Genomic DNA, 18,105 nt, shown 5'->3' with positions numbered 1-18,105 from the left:
AAAACCTAGCATTTTAATAGAGGTGTGTACACTTTTTATATCCACTGTACATCCAGCCAAACATTTGGACATTTAATTAACATAAAATCTGAATATGAAATAGCACACAACTCTTCCTGCTTATAGTAGGAACGTGGGAGACTACTCAGAAACAAGTTTAAAAACCAGAGAGTGACAAAAGTAATGGAAAAATGTAAACATCAGAGATGATGTAAAATACGTAGACTTTAATAAACTGTATTGCAAAATTCTACCAAAGTAACTTATTTTTGCTTCTGACAAAAGGAGATGTATAATGTGCCACTAGTGTGTTGCTCATATAGTGTAGTTTTCAGTACACTAGACACCTTCAAACTTCAGGTGTGATGAAGAGATTCAGAAAATTGAGTGAAGGGGAAAATCAATCATGAAAATAGAGACATACATCCAAAAACTGGTACATCAGGTGCAGGGAAAATGAGACCTGAAAATAGGTACATTCCTCCAAAACAGGGATAGCTGAGAAGTCTGATTCTTAGACATATCCCTAATGCAGATGTTTGAAGATAAGTATGCAGAAGTCTGATTCTTAGACATATCCCTAATGCAGATGTTTGAAGATAAGTATGCAGAAGTCTGATTCTTAGACATATCCCTAATGCAGATGTTTGAAGATAAGTATGCAGAAGTCTGATTCTTAGACATATCCCTAATGCAGATGTTTGAAGATAAGTATGCAGAAGTCTGATTCTTAGACATATCCCTAATGCAGATGTTTGAAGATAAGTATGCAACAGAATGCATTATGTTAGAAAAGAGACATCATGACATCAGTGAGTATATGCAGACACTCAGACGGGCATAGAGAGAGAGAGAGAAGATACATATATATATAGATTTATATAGATAATGATACATAAAGAGGTAGATATATAAGTATACGCATACCAAATAGATATAGGCATTCCGTCATATGGAGGTCATCTACTCTTGATAAAAATATGAGCAGTTACTAAATCATACAGATGTTGTAAAAAGAATTTCTTACACATGGACATGACCCCAACTCACAATCTGCCTTTGACTCACTTTGCGTCTTTCTTCAAAAACACAATGGTATATTTTTAGAAACCACTCCTTCATATAGTACAAAAGCCCTAACTAAGCTATAAGGCATACCGATGTATGCATTTCCCAAATATTTACCACAGCTTCAGAAGTATTTATTCACTTTTTTATTAGTGTGCAGCATTTTGTTGCTGAGAATGTCCAGCCGGGTTGGAAACTCCCTTTTATTGGAGACGCCGCGAGAAAAGAATCAAAAAAGAAATAGTATATTGTACGCAGTTAAACTAATATATGGAAAAGACACAGCAAACCACTGGAAACATGCATATCTGATACATAGACATAATGCAACATTACATAACGCTTGCTCATAAAGTAAGCATCATAATGAACTACTGTATAATAAAAGGCAAAATTAAAATAGCAGTTGCAGAGACATCTGTCACCATGTAACATGATGGGTATACTAGTAAATATCTTACAGCACAAATGTCAACATCCTTAATATCATCAGAAAAGCAGCAAAATAGATATATATCGACAGGTCTAAACATCGAAAAAATACAAACAACAGCAGCATGAAGATCAACATATTCATTAATGACAAATGCAAATGACGATATATGGCTGATAGATTCTTCTACAAATGTTGCCACGTCAGTGTAAATTGCAAAGCAAAAAAAGACCTTCACTCACATTTATTATTGTAGAGGACATTGTAATGATCATATATTATCAAGGTTTCATTTCTCCAAGTCTTTTGGGTTTCTAATACCATGACGGGAACAGATTTAGTAAAAACAGGGTCTACTTCATGAAGGTACTTACCTGAACTTGATATATTATCGTTTCTTTTTAATTTCTCCAAAACTTTTGGGTTTCTAATACCATGATGGGAAAAGACCCCATTCCAAAGTCGAAGTATGATTAAAATTCATTAAATTATTATTGCTTCAATCTTTAGTGTTAGCCAAAAGTGCTTTTAGCAGCACTCGCAATGTGCCCAGAACTGACTCCTTCTACAATTCATAGAGTTACATGTATCAGTAATATATCTGACTGTAAATTCTTTTTTATGTGACCCGTTGCTCCTACTACTATTGAAACTGACTATCCTTCTTCCACATTGCCCTTGTTTCTACCTACATTTCTGTACTTCCAACCATATTTACGCATTTTCTACATTTCTTGCCTTCTCATCTGATCCTTCACTTTATATATTTTCTTTTGTACGTTCAGTTGCTGCCTGATTTTTATATACTTCTGGTTTGATTTCTGTTCCCACTTGACACCAATTTGCTTCTGCAAAACTAATCAGGGAAGTCATCTTAGACTTGTTTTCCTCATGTTTAAAACTTTCTTTAGGTTTGGATCTCAGACCCAGACTTAATGAGTTTGCCACACATCCGTAAATCAAATGGGACTAGAGTTATGCATTCCAGGGACCTAAATATGGCCTTTGACTTGAATTGGATGTATTGGAGGGACAGATTTGTCTACCAGAAACTGCCACATCTTTGGAATAGGCTGCCAATTCATGTAAAGCAGAGCACCTCTATGACACTGTTCAAAAGCAACCTGGACGAGTGGATGGACACCATAAATGCTTACTGAGGATAGTGCTCACAACCATCCTGGACATGGACAGTCATTACTAAATACAATCCTGGGTATTTACTAGACTATCTATGGTATTATACTGGAATGAAATGGCTAGGCTTGAAATGACCTCCAGGTCAATAGCCTAATAAACTCTTATGATCTTATGATCTTGTGAGGTCAGCAAATATGTATGCAGTCTTACGACTGCAGATCTGTACATGTAATCAGTTTTGAGGAAGCCCATACCTCCTTCAGAATGGGAAATATATAATTTTGGTTTGCACTGATTTTTACAATTCATTCAATAAGCATGAAATGTTTTTCTTGTTTTCCTGTCCAACTAATCCAATATGTTTTGGTTTGGGACTAGTCAATCACCTCAAAACTGTAAGTTAGAACAGGAAGAGCAAATTCTTCTACAGCTTGAACTTTGTTCCTAGATGTCATAGCTGCTTTGAATATTAATTTTAGCCTTCTAAAATGTTACTTGCTTAGTTTTATTTCTATTTGTTCATGTTTTATTGTTGATCCTTCACCAATTTCCAAACATTTATGCAGTCCCTCTAGCTCAAGTTCTTTTATATCACATTCCAGTCTGAGACTGATATTTGCTTGGTGTTGCAGGTTTCTTGCTCAAGACCAAATGCCATTCTTATATTATCTGAGTAAGTTTTGACCACTTGCAGTTGTGCTTTCATCTCCTCATAAAAAAGATGAGAAGTCTTTACACTTTGTTGTTTACTGGAAGTCAAATTGTAGCCATGGCCTAATCTATTATGTTGACAGCTTAATTAAGGGCAAGACAAAAGAGCAGTGGTGACAAAGATCCAGCCTGGAATATCCCCCTTTAAACTTTTACCCCTGGGATAATAAGTCGGCATTTATCATGGCTTAGCTGCAAAGTGGTTTGCCATGCTTTCATCATCTCTGTAATGTAATTGATCAATGTAAGGTGGATCTTATACATTTGTAAGCATTATTTTATCCTTGAATGTGAAATGCTGTCAAATGATTTTTTGTAGCCTATCCATACCATACTTAATTTCTTCCCCTTTTTACAAGTCTCCACTATGACTATTTAACACCTTTGTTCCATATGACTTTCTTTTGCTAACCTTTTGTTCTATTGACATGATTGAGTTTTCTTCTAAATGACTATAAACTCTATCAGCAGCAATTCCAGTGTATAGTTTATACATCATGCATTCTCAGTAATTGAATTAATTTGGGTTTTCAATCCAACTGAGCAGTTTTATGGTGGTGCAGTATTAGGTTTAGTTGTTTACACTGGTAGCAGCACACTTAGCTATTTTATTGTAATGCTGCTCATTGACACAAATTTGCATTGAACGCATCTTACAAACCTTGAGTCAAGGTTTCCAAGATGTGTTGAATGCAAATTTGTGAAGATGAGGACAGCATATGAGAATGTATGAAGTAAGTAGTCAGTTGCTGTGAATTTGCAAGTGCACTCTGTTAGAAGGATTTTGCCCTGTACAACAGTCCAGGTTTTTGGTTTGTTTTTTAGACTGACTGTTGGGGATGGAGGTCAAATTCTTGATTTTTATCAATGATGACACCTAGGAACTTTGTATGGGAACAGATTCAGTGGTGGTACCTTCAGGGAAAAGATGGGTGAAGTCAGTTTTCTTGCCAGAGTTTGAATTTGGGATGAAAGTACTGGCATTTTTTCAGGGTAAGAGAAATGGATTCTAGAGGTTTAGAAGATGATGGATTATAAACATGTCCCTCCACCAGTTTTTGTTTTTCAGATATGGTGAAGCTTTAGGTCCTAGGTTGTAGTGGAGATACTGCACTTACTAGGAAACAGGAGAGGTCTAGGTCAATTTGGTCGCTAATGGGACAGTAATTGAGACAGAAATCTTCCTTCAAAAAGTCGGTCAGACCCATTAATAAAGGAATAGTTCTTCCTGCCTCTCTTGGTAGGTCTAGGACTTTAGGTCCATGATATTTCTGGTTAGGAACCTTTAGTGTCTTTCTAGCTGCTTAATATGTTTATTGAGATACATCCCACAAGGGGCATTGCACTTGATAATTTGTCTGATCAACACTGAGTATAAGGAAATCATAACCTGTTTAGACCTTGCTCATAATTCCTTTGTCAATTAACTATGCTAAATAAAAGGATTTCCTGACAACTGTTGTCACATGATGATCAAAAGAGAAAGAGTTATTAACCCAAGTTCCGAGGTCCCTGACTACATTTTAATTTTCTAGTGGTGTGTTGCCTATATGACATGATGAGAAGAGAGACTGTCGACTAAATGTGAAAATACTATGCTTTTTAGAACACCACAAGTTTAATAGTGAGAGTTCATTTTGGAAAGTTTGGGTGTCAGAAGGTGTCTTAATGATAATCTCCAGTTTGCAGTCATCTGCACACCTTGTTAGCCAAAGTTCTTAGCTCTCTACATGGAGATATAAGATATAAATGTTGGAAAGGACATGTCGTAGCACTGAGCCCTGATGGACACCACTAGTCACTTTCATACTTCCTAATGAGGCACCAGTAACTTCTGCTACTTGGGTTCTGTCCTTCAGCCAGTTTGTTATAGATTTTTTAAGCATTTATATTCTGTATGATTCCAGTATGGGGAATGGTGATGAAGGCCTTGGCAGGATCAAAATACGCTGTGAGTACTGCATGGTCACTGTCTACAACCTCCATTACTCTTTCAAAGATGTTTGCCAGATTCAAGAGGCAGGCTGTACCCTTCACAAAGCCAGACATTCGGAGTCAAGTCTAATATACTTCTTAATATCATAGTTTATGAGATCAGCTGTAATACATTCAGCAGCTTAGATTAGGCTAGTAAGGCTGATAGGTCTGTAATTACCTGCATCAGTTGTAAGGATACTATTATTAAGGTACATCCCCACAGCAGTCCAACACTCACGTATAATAAAACTAGTAGATAAATTTAGGTTAAGCAGATTAAGGAGTGTGTCTGCAAGGGCATGTTTATCAGTGTTAATTAAACCATCATATACATACCTCTCAATCTCTTAGAGCAAAAAATCTGGACAAAGTCATAAATAAATGTGGAACAAAAGCCCAAAAATAAGGACAATTTTTAAATATTGCTCTTACAAGCTTAGAAAGTTGATGGAATAACAATTTTTGCTTTACCATGAATTTTTTGAAGGATATGAAGTCTGAAATGTAAATGTCTGTCATTATTTTCTAAATTCAATATTTAATGATTTGCCATTAGTTTGCCAGAAAACCACAATTTTATGAAAAAAAGACCAAAAATATAAGGCAAAAATCAGGACATTCTGTGAAAGTCTGTACAGTTGAGAGATATATTGTCAGGCTGCATGGAGGAAGTATTTTGGTCTTGGTTAACAATTCCAGTAAATGATCTTTAAAGTAGCTGGATGAGTATTTCAGGGCTTTGAATAGAAGACATAGAAATGAAACTGGCAATAAATTTGTTTGCAAGGACACAGGCAACATCTTTTGGGTTGGACTAGGACTAAGTCCAGGGCAGTGTAGGACATTGTTTCTTAGTTTTCTAACACAGCTTAACATGGATTTATAATTACGTTTGGTTTCAGAAGCCAGCCTGTTCATTGCCACCCGGACCTGATAGTTTTCTTTATTGGACGGAGGGGTTTGAGGGTCTATTGAATAAATTAAGGAGTTTCTGTGTTTTGTTGTATTGTTTATTTGCTGCAGTGGACCACCAGTGGACCACCAGGGAGGTTTAGTTTTGAATTTACAATTATATTTTGTTCTGGTAGAGACTGCTAGCTCTATGCCTTTTTCTAAATGGATCAAGAATTCCTTAGTGAAGCCTGCCACTGTAATAAGGTCTGGGGGTGCAGTCATAGAGTACACTGAGGTTGATATGACTGTTGTCCTTAAATTCAGCAGGATTTCCTATAGAGGCTTTTTGGTGTTTATAGTAGAAGGTGAAGAGTCTGCAGTTTGATTACACTAGGGAATGATATACTAGAGTAGTAGAATAATTAGCAGTCATATTTATAAAAATCAGGTCAGATATGCTGTGCCCTCTAGTAGGTCTATTTGCAAACTGCTCAAATGAATCTTTGTTTAGTAAGGCTAGGAATTTTGAGGCATGGAGGTATAGGTGATGCATTTTATTGAAAGGTAGTTAAAGCAACACCAAACAATGAATTTTTTTGCTAACAGAGAGATAATTTAGAACCAGGAAACAGAATCAAACTGAGCAGGTAAAAGCTGGTTCAATAACAAATTCAAAAGCAACAAGTAAAACAAAAGAACCAACTAGCACAGCACAGAATCAAACACTTGTTTAATCTAAAAAAAGTGTTTATTCTAAAAAATAAAAACAGCAAAAAGTATATAACAAATGAGCACTTTCACACCAAATATGCTTCATCAGATCTAAAAACAAACTAACAAGCAGTGCTTAAATACAGTCATGAAAGTTCAAAGTCACCTGGTCAAGTGACGTGAACTCAGCAAGGGTTTTAAAGGTATATGCTCATTTAGTCCTTTCCCTTTGTCAGATTCTAAAAATTAACATCCATTTAACTTCTAAGCATTCTGTTTTTGTTTTAATATCACCTCCTCTGGCTCCTACATTCAATAATTCCAAAACTAAAAACTTAAAAGAGTGTTCAATACCAGTTTTACAAATATGCTTATATAAAGCATTCCTACTGCCACATCTGCTTATTTTATATGTGTTCCCTGATATTATTCTTCAACATTTGATTCATTTAACCAACATAGTAACATCCACACTGATCACAAACAGGTAAATAGACCTGGTGGCTACTAGTGCAGTCGGCATAGAAATTGAATTTAAAAGTATGTCCAGTAACAGGATGTAAAAAGGTATCATCAGTTTGAATGTACTTACACATGTTCCATAATCTGCATGGATGTGTCTCTTCCCTAACCGAAATACAGGGTCTGTTGCTAACTAGAGATTTGTAGCACAGCAGTTTCTTAATGGAACTATTATTCCTGTAACAAAAGTGTGGAACTTCACAAAGGAAGTCCCCGCATCTGGGATCAGTAGTCAAAATATAGCAGTGCTTCCTAATGATGTCACAGAGAGGTTGAATGTCATTTGAACAGGTAACACACATTCTAAAATCCTTTCTGTTATTATTCTGTTTTACCACAGTGTCAACAATACAGTTAGAAAAACAGAGTCTAGCCGAATCATTTCTATGTCGCAGAACTTCATGACATGCCATCCCTATCTCATATTCACAATACCCTCTATTGTGAAAGTCCTCACTCAGGCTATCAAAAGAGGAAAGCATATTCTCATAATTTCTATTCAGTCTTGCATGTCTATAAAATTGCCTTTTCAGCACATTAAGCTTTACATAGTTCAGAAGCATACTCTGGTAGTGCAGTGTGCTAACTTTCTTGCCTGGTTACTATAGAGCTGAGTATCAAAACCACCAGGGCTATTCAAGACACAACCATCATGAAAATCTATCGAGGTTTGGGAATGCTTAAATGTGAACTTTAAAAAATCAGTGGTTTAATGTAAATAGTCCACAAACTCATTCAGGGTCTCTACTGAGCCAGTTCATACAAAGAACACATCATCCACAAAACATACATAATGTGAGATGCACTGGAGAAAGAAGTTACTTCTGTCTAGAATATATAGAGACTCCCAATATGTGAGCACCCTGTCAGCATAGGTGTTTGCACACATATTGCCCACGGTCACCCTGACCTTCTGATGGTAATAACTGTCATGAAACATGAAAAATTTTTGCTAAGTATAATGTCAAACAATGAATATATCAGGTGTATCTGACCTGTGTAATAATCAGAGTTCTTAGACAGAAACATCCCAACAAAGTCCATTCCTACCTCATTAGGAATTACAGTAAAAAGGGATACTGCATCCATGGCAACTGATATAACATCATTCATACTGTTTCTGCAAGACCAATCAAACAGTTGCATCAAAAAGTGCTTTGTGTCACTAAGAACAGTATTTGTCTTATCAATAACAGGGAGTAAGTGCTTTTCAACATGGATCGACAAAGGTTCAGTCACCCACCCATGGCCTGAGACAATGGGTCTCATGGGTGGGTTACGCAAACACTCTTAGGAAGGCCATATAATATTGGAATAGTAGGAAATTCAGCCTTAAAGTAATCATGCAAATGTTTGCTTACTATACCTTCCATTAACAGTTCATGAATGCTAATAAATGAAGCAGGTAAGGAAGGCAGCCACAAAAAGTCCTCGGCTTGGACACAAACCAAACGTTTATTACGCAGAAAACAGACAACAATACATCCAAGGTTAAGCGCTTTCATCTGACTCCCGCAGACTTCTTCAGAACATAGGAGTACTGCTACACTTTCAATTTAAACACATTTTGGCGCCAAAAGCCACTTCAATCAAGGAATTAAAGGTGTAAGTACATACTAAATGGATAAATGGATAAAAAGTTCAAAATGCACCCTAAATCTCGAAAACAAGCTATTTCGACAAAACCTGTCCTGAACAAAATGAATTGCGACCTTGGGTGAATAAGTAATGTTAGCACAACAAAAGATATTTGTGTAACAAGAACATTGAATTAAAAAATATTGAATTAAAAAATATATATAATTAAAAATATCGTTAATATGTGAATGTGAGAGATGTAAAAAGTTTATATATATGTATAGATACCATGGTATTGCTAAGACATGATAAAATGATGGAATGTCTCCAGGAGACTGTTCTCAGAACTGTTATTTAGTAAAAACCTTTTCAAACACATAATAAAACATAATATACACCCATCAATGAATAAAAATGAAAATCTGAGTAAAGCAATGCATGAAACTATATTCAAGGGGTAAGGAATTGATTATGATATAAAAAATATATATATAGATATGAAAAGTAAATGTTGTATATGTGTGCAATATTAAAATATGTATATAGTATTAAAATAATACAAATGTTAGAAAGAATACATTATAATAAATATGTGTTGTAAAAAATATATATGTGTATATAAATATGTTGAAATTATGTATTAAAAATATTTTAAATATATTATATTTATGATTGTAAAATGTAAAAAATTTAAAAATGTTATGTATGATAACAGTGGGAAGAAATGTATGTGTATGGGCTGGGACACAGTACAGTGACCCTAAATTAACTGCAAGAACGGTTTAATACTGATGAAATCGTTGATACCAGGCAATCTGGTGACATCAGTGGTGATTTGCCATTTGCTCTCTTTCATGGCCAGTAATGCTTTTACATTCCCCCCAAATGCTGTAATGTTCACCTTATCGATAATAGCAAATTTAAAATGATGCGTGGCCCCATGTTTTGCTATATGCCTATATAGGGCATTCTTTGTGTCTTTCTTTTTAATAGCAAATAAATGCTCGTAAATACGTCGTCTCAATTGCCTCTCAGTCTTGCCTATATAAAATGCTGGACACACTTGGCAAGTAGCAAGATAGACTACAAAGTTAGTGTTGCAGTTGCCTGTCCTACAGTGTATGTATGTTTTGTTAAAATTGACCAAATTGACTCCTTCCTTATCGTTAATAGTATAGCATTGATTACATGTACCACATTTTCTTGTGCCAGTTGATCGCCCTTTTTTATCACTTCTATTAGATTCCAAAATCCTTTTTAAATTATATCCTGTTTTGTATACGAATTTAGGAAAAGGCCCCAAAGTCAAGACCAGATCATCATTCATGGTAAATAAATTCCAGTGCTGACTCATTATATTTTCGATGTGTTGGACTGTGGGGGAATACATTAAAACACAAACCCTATTGTTAAATCCCTCCTTTAGTTTGTTGCCCAGTGGTGAAACTCCAGGTGTGGAGATGCCCAATAAAGGTAGATATTTTTTACCCCATTCTTTACTAACATATAGGACAACATCGTTAATAAGGGTAATCGGGTATCCTCTCATACTGAACATGGACCTAATGAGTTCAAGTTCGTTGTTCAAAACTTCTCTTGTCGATGACATACGGGCAGCTCGTATACGCTGTCCTTTGACAACATTTTTAAAAACATGTTTGGGATGGTTACTACTAAATTCCAAATAATCATTGGAAAATGTAGGCTTCCTGTAGATACAGGAGATGAATCTGTCGCTACCATGGCTAACGTAAGTGTCCAGATAGGCTATGCCCTTTTTGTTGAGATTATATGTAAACTTTAAAAAAATCAGTGGTATTATTAATATAATCGAAAAAAGGCTGAATCAAATCTTCTGGACCCTTCCATAGCACGAAAAGATCATCCAAAAACCTTGAATAATAGACAATGTGTTGAAAAAATTCGCTTTTAAATAGGTATAGGTTTTCCCATTCCAGCATGACAAGATTTGCAAAAATGGGTGCGCATGCTGCTCCCATTGCGACACCCCTTGTCTGTCTAAAATATTCATTTTCAAAATGTATAAAGTTATAGTCCAATACTAGGCCCATCATGTCAACAATGAGGCTAATCCTGTCCCATTCCATGTTGGAAAATTTTCTAAGACTGTTGCAAAAATACTCCAGACCAATTTCTTTTGGTATGCATGAGAATAAATTGATTACATCAATAGTCATATAGATGAGATTCTCATTCCATAGTTGTGGTGTTAAATTCCTCAGAAACATCCATGAATCTTTAATGAGATGGGGAATATTATTGTAAATGTGCTTCACCCATTTGTCAATAGCTACGCCCAGGGGAAATGTTTTGGACCTACTACCCGAAATAATGGGTCTAAACGGGGGGTGTTCCATATTTCTGTGTACTTTGGGTATACCAATAATTGTAGCTAAAGTCGGGAATTCAACTTTCAAGAACTGATACACCTCATCTGTAATTCTGTGATCAATAACATATTCTTCCACAGCTAAATCAATTCTCCTGTGGCCAATATTAACTTCGTTAAGAGAAATGGCCTCATAATTCCCTGATTGGTATAATATATTGTAGATTTCCTTAATGTAGTCCATTTTATTGTATAAAACAATACCTCCCCCTTTGTCAGGTTTCATAACCCTCACTTCATTATTGTTTACTAGTGAGTGTAAACAATTTCGTTCTCCTTCGGTTAAATTATCCTTTTTGTTTGACATAGCAGACTTGTCAGTCTTTAGTACTTTAAAAAGACTATATATGTCCTGACAAACCAGTTTCTCATAACTAGCTACTACTGCGTGGTTGCAGGGTATATATGTGCTTCTTTTCTTTAGTACGACCTGTTCTCCCCCGTAGTGTGCACCATCATCATTGACAAATGCTTTGTTATTAAGTTCATTATTAAGTTCATAATTTCCTACATGGTTAATACCTTTATTGTTTTTAAATTGTAAGGCTAAATTCAGTCTCCGACAATATAATTTAAATTCAGTTATGATGTCGACTAAATTGAATCTCACAGTCGGTGTATATTTCATTCCTTTAGAAAATAAACTGTAAAAGTCATCTGATATGTCAACATTTGAGTAATTAAAAACTTTGAACCCATTATATGAGCTCATAACCTGATTCTTTTCCTCCTGTATTGGTACATGAAAATTTACAACGGGTGCTAGATTACACGCCATGTGTGCTGTATCGGGGCAAAGACTTGCAGTAACATTATTAGATCCAGTATTTCTTATCTCCTTTTCATATGGTTTGGAGTGTATGCGTTTTTCTGGGGGGGGGAAATCTTCCACCCCGAAAATTTACATTTCTGTCCGTGTGTCTATCATCATACCTTTGATGTCTGTCACTCCCGCCATCCCTATAGTTTTTGGGCCATATATATGCTCTGTTGTTACTATATAGGTCTACGTCACGGACTATTTTCCTACTTTTTCTTTGAAATATAGTGGTGGCTTTCTGCTGTGCCATGGTAAACTGTTTGTTATACAAATCATTCCATTTAAAAAATAATTCATTAGTGATGAGTTCATGGTTTAAATCATCAACCTCGTGTATTAAATTTGAGAGTTTCTCATCATTTTTCTTAATCAACATTTTCATGTAACAATAACCAAAACTATCAAACATGTGGTTAAATTCACTCATCCCTTCATGATCCAAGTCAACCCCCATAGGCATCTTAAAAAATCTAATCCCCTTAGGAACTACTTTTAAAGACAAACATTTTGTGAAATATGCATTCTCTATTTTAATATTCTTAATAGATAATAACTTCTTACCAAATAAAAAGATCCTGTCCTTAAAGGTAGTATTCTCATCACAATACACATTATCTTTCACAGCATGTTTACCATTTGTATTACCCCCATCAAAATCCTGTTTTGTAAAGTCGTAATCATCCTTCATAAAACATTCTAATAAGTCATTAGTTTCACCACCATTCAGTTTACTCTTTACATTAGTTTTACTATAAGTATTTGCATATTGCCTTTTGCACTTAGACACATTCACATTCCTAAATATATCAGGGCTTGAAATGTCAATAATATGTTCAGAAGTAAGTTCAGTACCTCTAGCAATGTCCAGTTGTGTTTTGGTAACACCTGAGTATGTTCTCTGAGGTAAGGGGCGTTTGGGACGGGCCCCAAGCCGTTCCGCCTCCTTATGTGCGTGAAAAAAACTAAAATCAAAAGTAAAATCAGTATCCCTACTATTGTTTAAATTAAAATCCTTACTTTTTCTCAAAACTCTGTCCACATTCATACTTTTAGTACCATCTACGCTTGTTACTTGTCCATTGGGGATCTCAAAATGAGAACTCATCTCGATCGGCGGTGCAGTCCCTGTAGGAGAACCAGGGAATGGTTCCCCAGCTAAAGATACGCCAGCTAAAGAGGATTCCTGCTGCTGGTTCCTTGTGGTTGGCGCCTTGACCTTCCCAATGACTGTGAAAACTCGCCCGACCATCTCCACTAACCGAGACATCTCGGTTTTTAACATAGTAATCTCCTCCTGGATTTTTCTGATCTCCGATCTGTCCCATGAAGCCTGAGGATCCTCGACAGTGCCTTCCATTCCAAACAATGCTGAATAACACTGAAAACCACAGCACGGCAACAACGTAAATAAATGAAGCAGGTAAGGAAGGCATCCACAAAAAGTCCTCGGCTTTGACACAAACCAAACGTTTATTACGCAGAAAACAGACAACAATACATCCAAGGTTAAGCGCTTTCATCTGACTCCTGCAGACTTCTTCAGAACATAGGAGTACTGCTACACCTTCAATTTAAACATATTTTGGCGTCAAAAGCCACTTCAATCAAGGAATTAAAGGTGTAAGTACATACTAAATGGATAAATGGATAAAAAGTTAATAATAAAAAAATAAAAAATGATGAGAAACTCTCAAATTTAATACACGAGGTTGATGATTTAAACCATGAACTCATCACTAATGAATTATTTTTTAAATGGAATGATTTGTATAACAAACAGTTTACCATGGCACAGCAGAAAGCCACCACTATATTTCAAAGAAAAAGTAGGAAAATAGTCCGTGACGTGGACCTATATAGTAACAACAGAGCATATATATGGCCCAAAAACTATAGGGATGGCGGGAATGACAGACATCAAAGGTATGATGATAGACACACGGACAGAAATGTAAATTTACGGGGTGGAAGATTCCCCCCCCCCAGAAAAACGCATACACTCCAAACCATATGAAAAGGAGATAAGAAATACTGGATCTAATAATGTTACTGCAAGTCTTTGCCCCGATACAGCACACATGGCGTGTAATCTAGCACCCGTTGTAAATTTTCATGTACCAATACAGGAGGAAAAGAATCAGGTTATGAGCTCATATAATGGGTTCAAAGTTTTTAATTGCTCAAATGTTGACATATCAGATGACTTTTATAGTTTATTTTCTAAAGGAATGAAATATACACCGACTGTGAGATTCAATTTAGTCGACATCATAACTGAATTTAAATTATATTGTCGGAGACTGAATTTAGCCTTACAATTTAAAAACAATAAAGGTATTAACCATGTAGGAAATTATGAACTTAATAATGAACTTAATAACAAAGCATTTGTCAATGATGATGGTGCACACTACGGGGGAGAACAGGTCGTACTAAAGAAAAGAAGCACATATATACCCTGCAACCACGCAGTAGTAGCTAGTTACGAGAAACTGGTTTGTCAGGACATATATAGTCTTTTTAAAGTACTAAAGACTGACAAGTCTGCTATGTCAAACAAAAAGGATAATTTAACCGAAGGAGAACAAAATTGTTTACACTCACTAGTAAACAATAATGAAGTGAGGGTTATGAAACCTGACAAAGGGGGAGGTATTGTTTTATACAATAAAATGGACTACATTAACGAAATCTACAATATATTATACCAATCAGGGAATTATGAGGCCATTTCTCTTAACAAAGTTAATATTGGCCACAGGAGAATTGATTTAGCTGTGGAAGAATATGTTATTGATCACAGAATTACAGATGAGGTGTATCAGTTCTTGAAAGTTGAATTCCCGACTTTAGCTACAATTATTGGTATACCCAAAGTACACAAAAATATGGAACACCCCCCCGTTTAGACCCATTATTTCGGGTAGTAGGTCCAAAACATTTCCCCTGGGCGTAGCTATTGACAAATGGGTGAAGCACATTTACAATAATATTCCCCATCTCATTAAAGATTCATGGATGTTTCTGAGGAATTTAACACCACAACTATGGAATGAGAATCTCATCTATATGACTATTGATGTAATCGATTTATTCTCAATCATACCAAAAGAAATTGGTCTGGAGTATTTTTGCAACAGTCTTAGAAAATTTTCCAACATGGAATGGGACAGGATTAGCCTCATTGTTGACATGATGGGCCTAGTATTGGACTATAACTTTATACATTTTGAAAATGAATATTTTAGACAGACAAGGGGTGTCGCAATGGGAGCAGCATGCGCACCCATTTTTGCAAATCTTGTCATGCTGGAATGAGAAAACCTATACCTATTTAAAAGCGAATTTTTTCAACACATTGTCTATTATTCAAGGTTTTTGGATGATCTTTTCATGCTATGGAAGGGTCCAGAAGATTTGATTCAGCCTTTTTTCGATTATATTAATATTACCACTGATTTTTTAAAGTTTACATATAATCTCAACAAAAAGGGCATAGCCTATCTGGACACTTACGTTAGCCATGGTAGCGACGGATTCATCTCCTGTATCTACAGGAAGCCTACATTTTCCAATGATTATTTGGAATTTAGTAGTAACCATCCCAAACATGTTTTTAAAAATGTTGTCAAAGGACAGTGTATACGAGCCGCCCGTATGTCATCGACAAGAGAAGTTTTGAACAACGAACTTGAACTCATTAGGTCCATGTTCAGTATGAGAGGATACCCGATTACCCTTATTAACGATGTTGTCCTATATGTTAGTAAAGAATGGGGTAAAAAATATCTACCTTTATTGGGCATCTCCACACCTGGAGTTTCACCATTGGACAACAAACTAAAGGAGGGATTTAACAATAGGGTTTGTGTTTTAATGTATTCCCCCACAGTCCAACACATCGAAAATATAATGAGTCAGCACTGGAATTTATTTACCATGAATGATGATCTGGTCTTGACTTTGGGGCCTTATCCTAAATTCGTATACAAAACAGGATATAATTTAAAAAGGATTTTGGAATCTAATAGAAGTGATAAAAAAGGGCGATCAACTGGCACAAGAAAATGTGGTACATGTAATCAATGCTATACTATTAACGATAAGGAAGGAGTCAATTTGGTCAATTTTAACAAAACATACATACACTGTAGGACAGGCAACTGCAACACTAACTTTGTAGTCTATCTTGCTACTTGCCAAGTGTGTCCAGCATTTTATATAGGCAAGACTGAGAGGCAATTGAGACGACGTATTTACGAGCATTTATTTGCTATTAAAAAGAAAGACACAAAGAATGCCCTATATAGGCATATAGCAAAACATGGGGCCACGCATCATTTTAAATTTGTTATTATCGATAAGGTGAACATTACAGCATTTGGGGGGAATGTAAAAGCATTACTGGCCATGAAAGAGAGCAAATGGCAAATCACCACTGATGCCACCAGATTGCCTGGTATCAACGATTTCATCAGTATTAAACCGTTCTTGCAGTTAATTTTGGGTCACTGTACTGTGTCCCAGCCCATACACATACATTTCTTCCCACTGTTATCATACATAACATTTTTAAATTTTTTACATTTTACAATCATAAATATAATATATTTAAAATATTTTTAATACATAATTTCAACATATTTATATACACATATGTATTCTTTCTAACATTTGTATTATTTTAATACTATATACATATTTTAATATTACACACATATACAACATTTACTTTTCATATCTATTATATATATTTTTTATATCATAATCAATTCCTTACCCCTTGAATATAGTTTCATGCATTGCTTTACTCAGATTTTTCATTTTTTTCATTTTTATTCATTGATGGGTGTATATTATGTTTTATTGTGTGTTTGACAAGGTTTTTACTAAATAACAGTTCTGAGAACAGTCTCCTGGAGACATTCCATCATTTTATCATATCTTAGCAATACCATGGTATCTATACATATATATAAACTTTTTACATCTCTCACATTCACATATTAACGATATTTTTAATTATATATATTTTTTAATTCAATATTTTTTAATTCAATGTTCTTGTTGCACAAATATCTTTTGTTGTGCTAACATTACTTATTCACCCAAGGTCGCAATTCATTTTGTTCAGGACAGGTTTTGTCGAAATAGCTTGTTTTCGAGATTTAGGGTGCATTTTGAACTTTTTATCCATTTATCCATTTAGTATGTACTTACACCTTTAATTCCTTGATTGAAGTGGCTTTTGGCGCCAAAATGTGTTTAAATTGAAAGTGTAGCAGTACTCCTATGTTCTGAAGAAGTCTGCGGGAGTCAGATGAAAGCGCTTAACCTTGGATGTATTGTTGTCTGTTTTCTGCGTAATAAACGTTTGGTTTGTGTCCGAGCCGAGGACTTTTTGTGGCTGCCTTCCTTACCTGCTTCATTTATTTACGTTGTTGCCGTGCTGTGGTTTTCAGTTCATGAATGCTATTATGTACATTCTGAATAACCTTAACAATGTCACTTTTATGGCATTCAGCATAAGTATCAGCACCATTTAGCATTAAATACACAGTTTCAAGATATTTGGTAGTATCCATAAGCATGATGGTACCACCTTTATCTGCAGGGCGCACATAAACATGCTCATTTGAAATCAACTCAAAAAGTGCTTTAAACTGAATGTCAGTAAGGTTATAAAACATCCTACGATGTTTCTGTCTCATGAACTCATAAACGTCATGTTCACATAGCTTTAAGAATGCCTCAGTCAAAGGAAAGTTGATGAGAACTAACTGGCTAGGCTTCCTAAAGTGAGTATGCTCATAAGCATTATTACCATAAACAATCCTAAGC

The sequence above is a fragment of the Protopterus annectens genome, chromosome 14.part0, assembly GCF_019279795.1.
Source record: "Protopterus annectens isolate FY-2018-M chromosome 14.part0, PAN1.0, whole genome shotgun sequence".
Classification (NCBI taxonomy): domain Eukaryota; kingdom Metazoa; phylum Chordata; order Ceratodontiformes; family Protopteridae; genus Protopterus; species Protopterus annectens.
Note: the sequence above shows the minus strand (reverse complement) of the source record.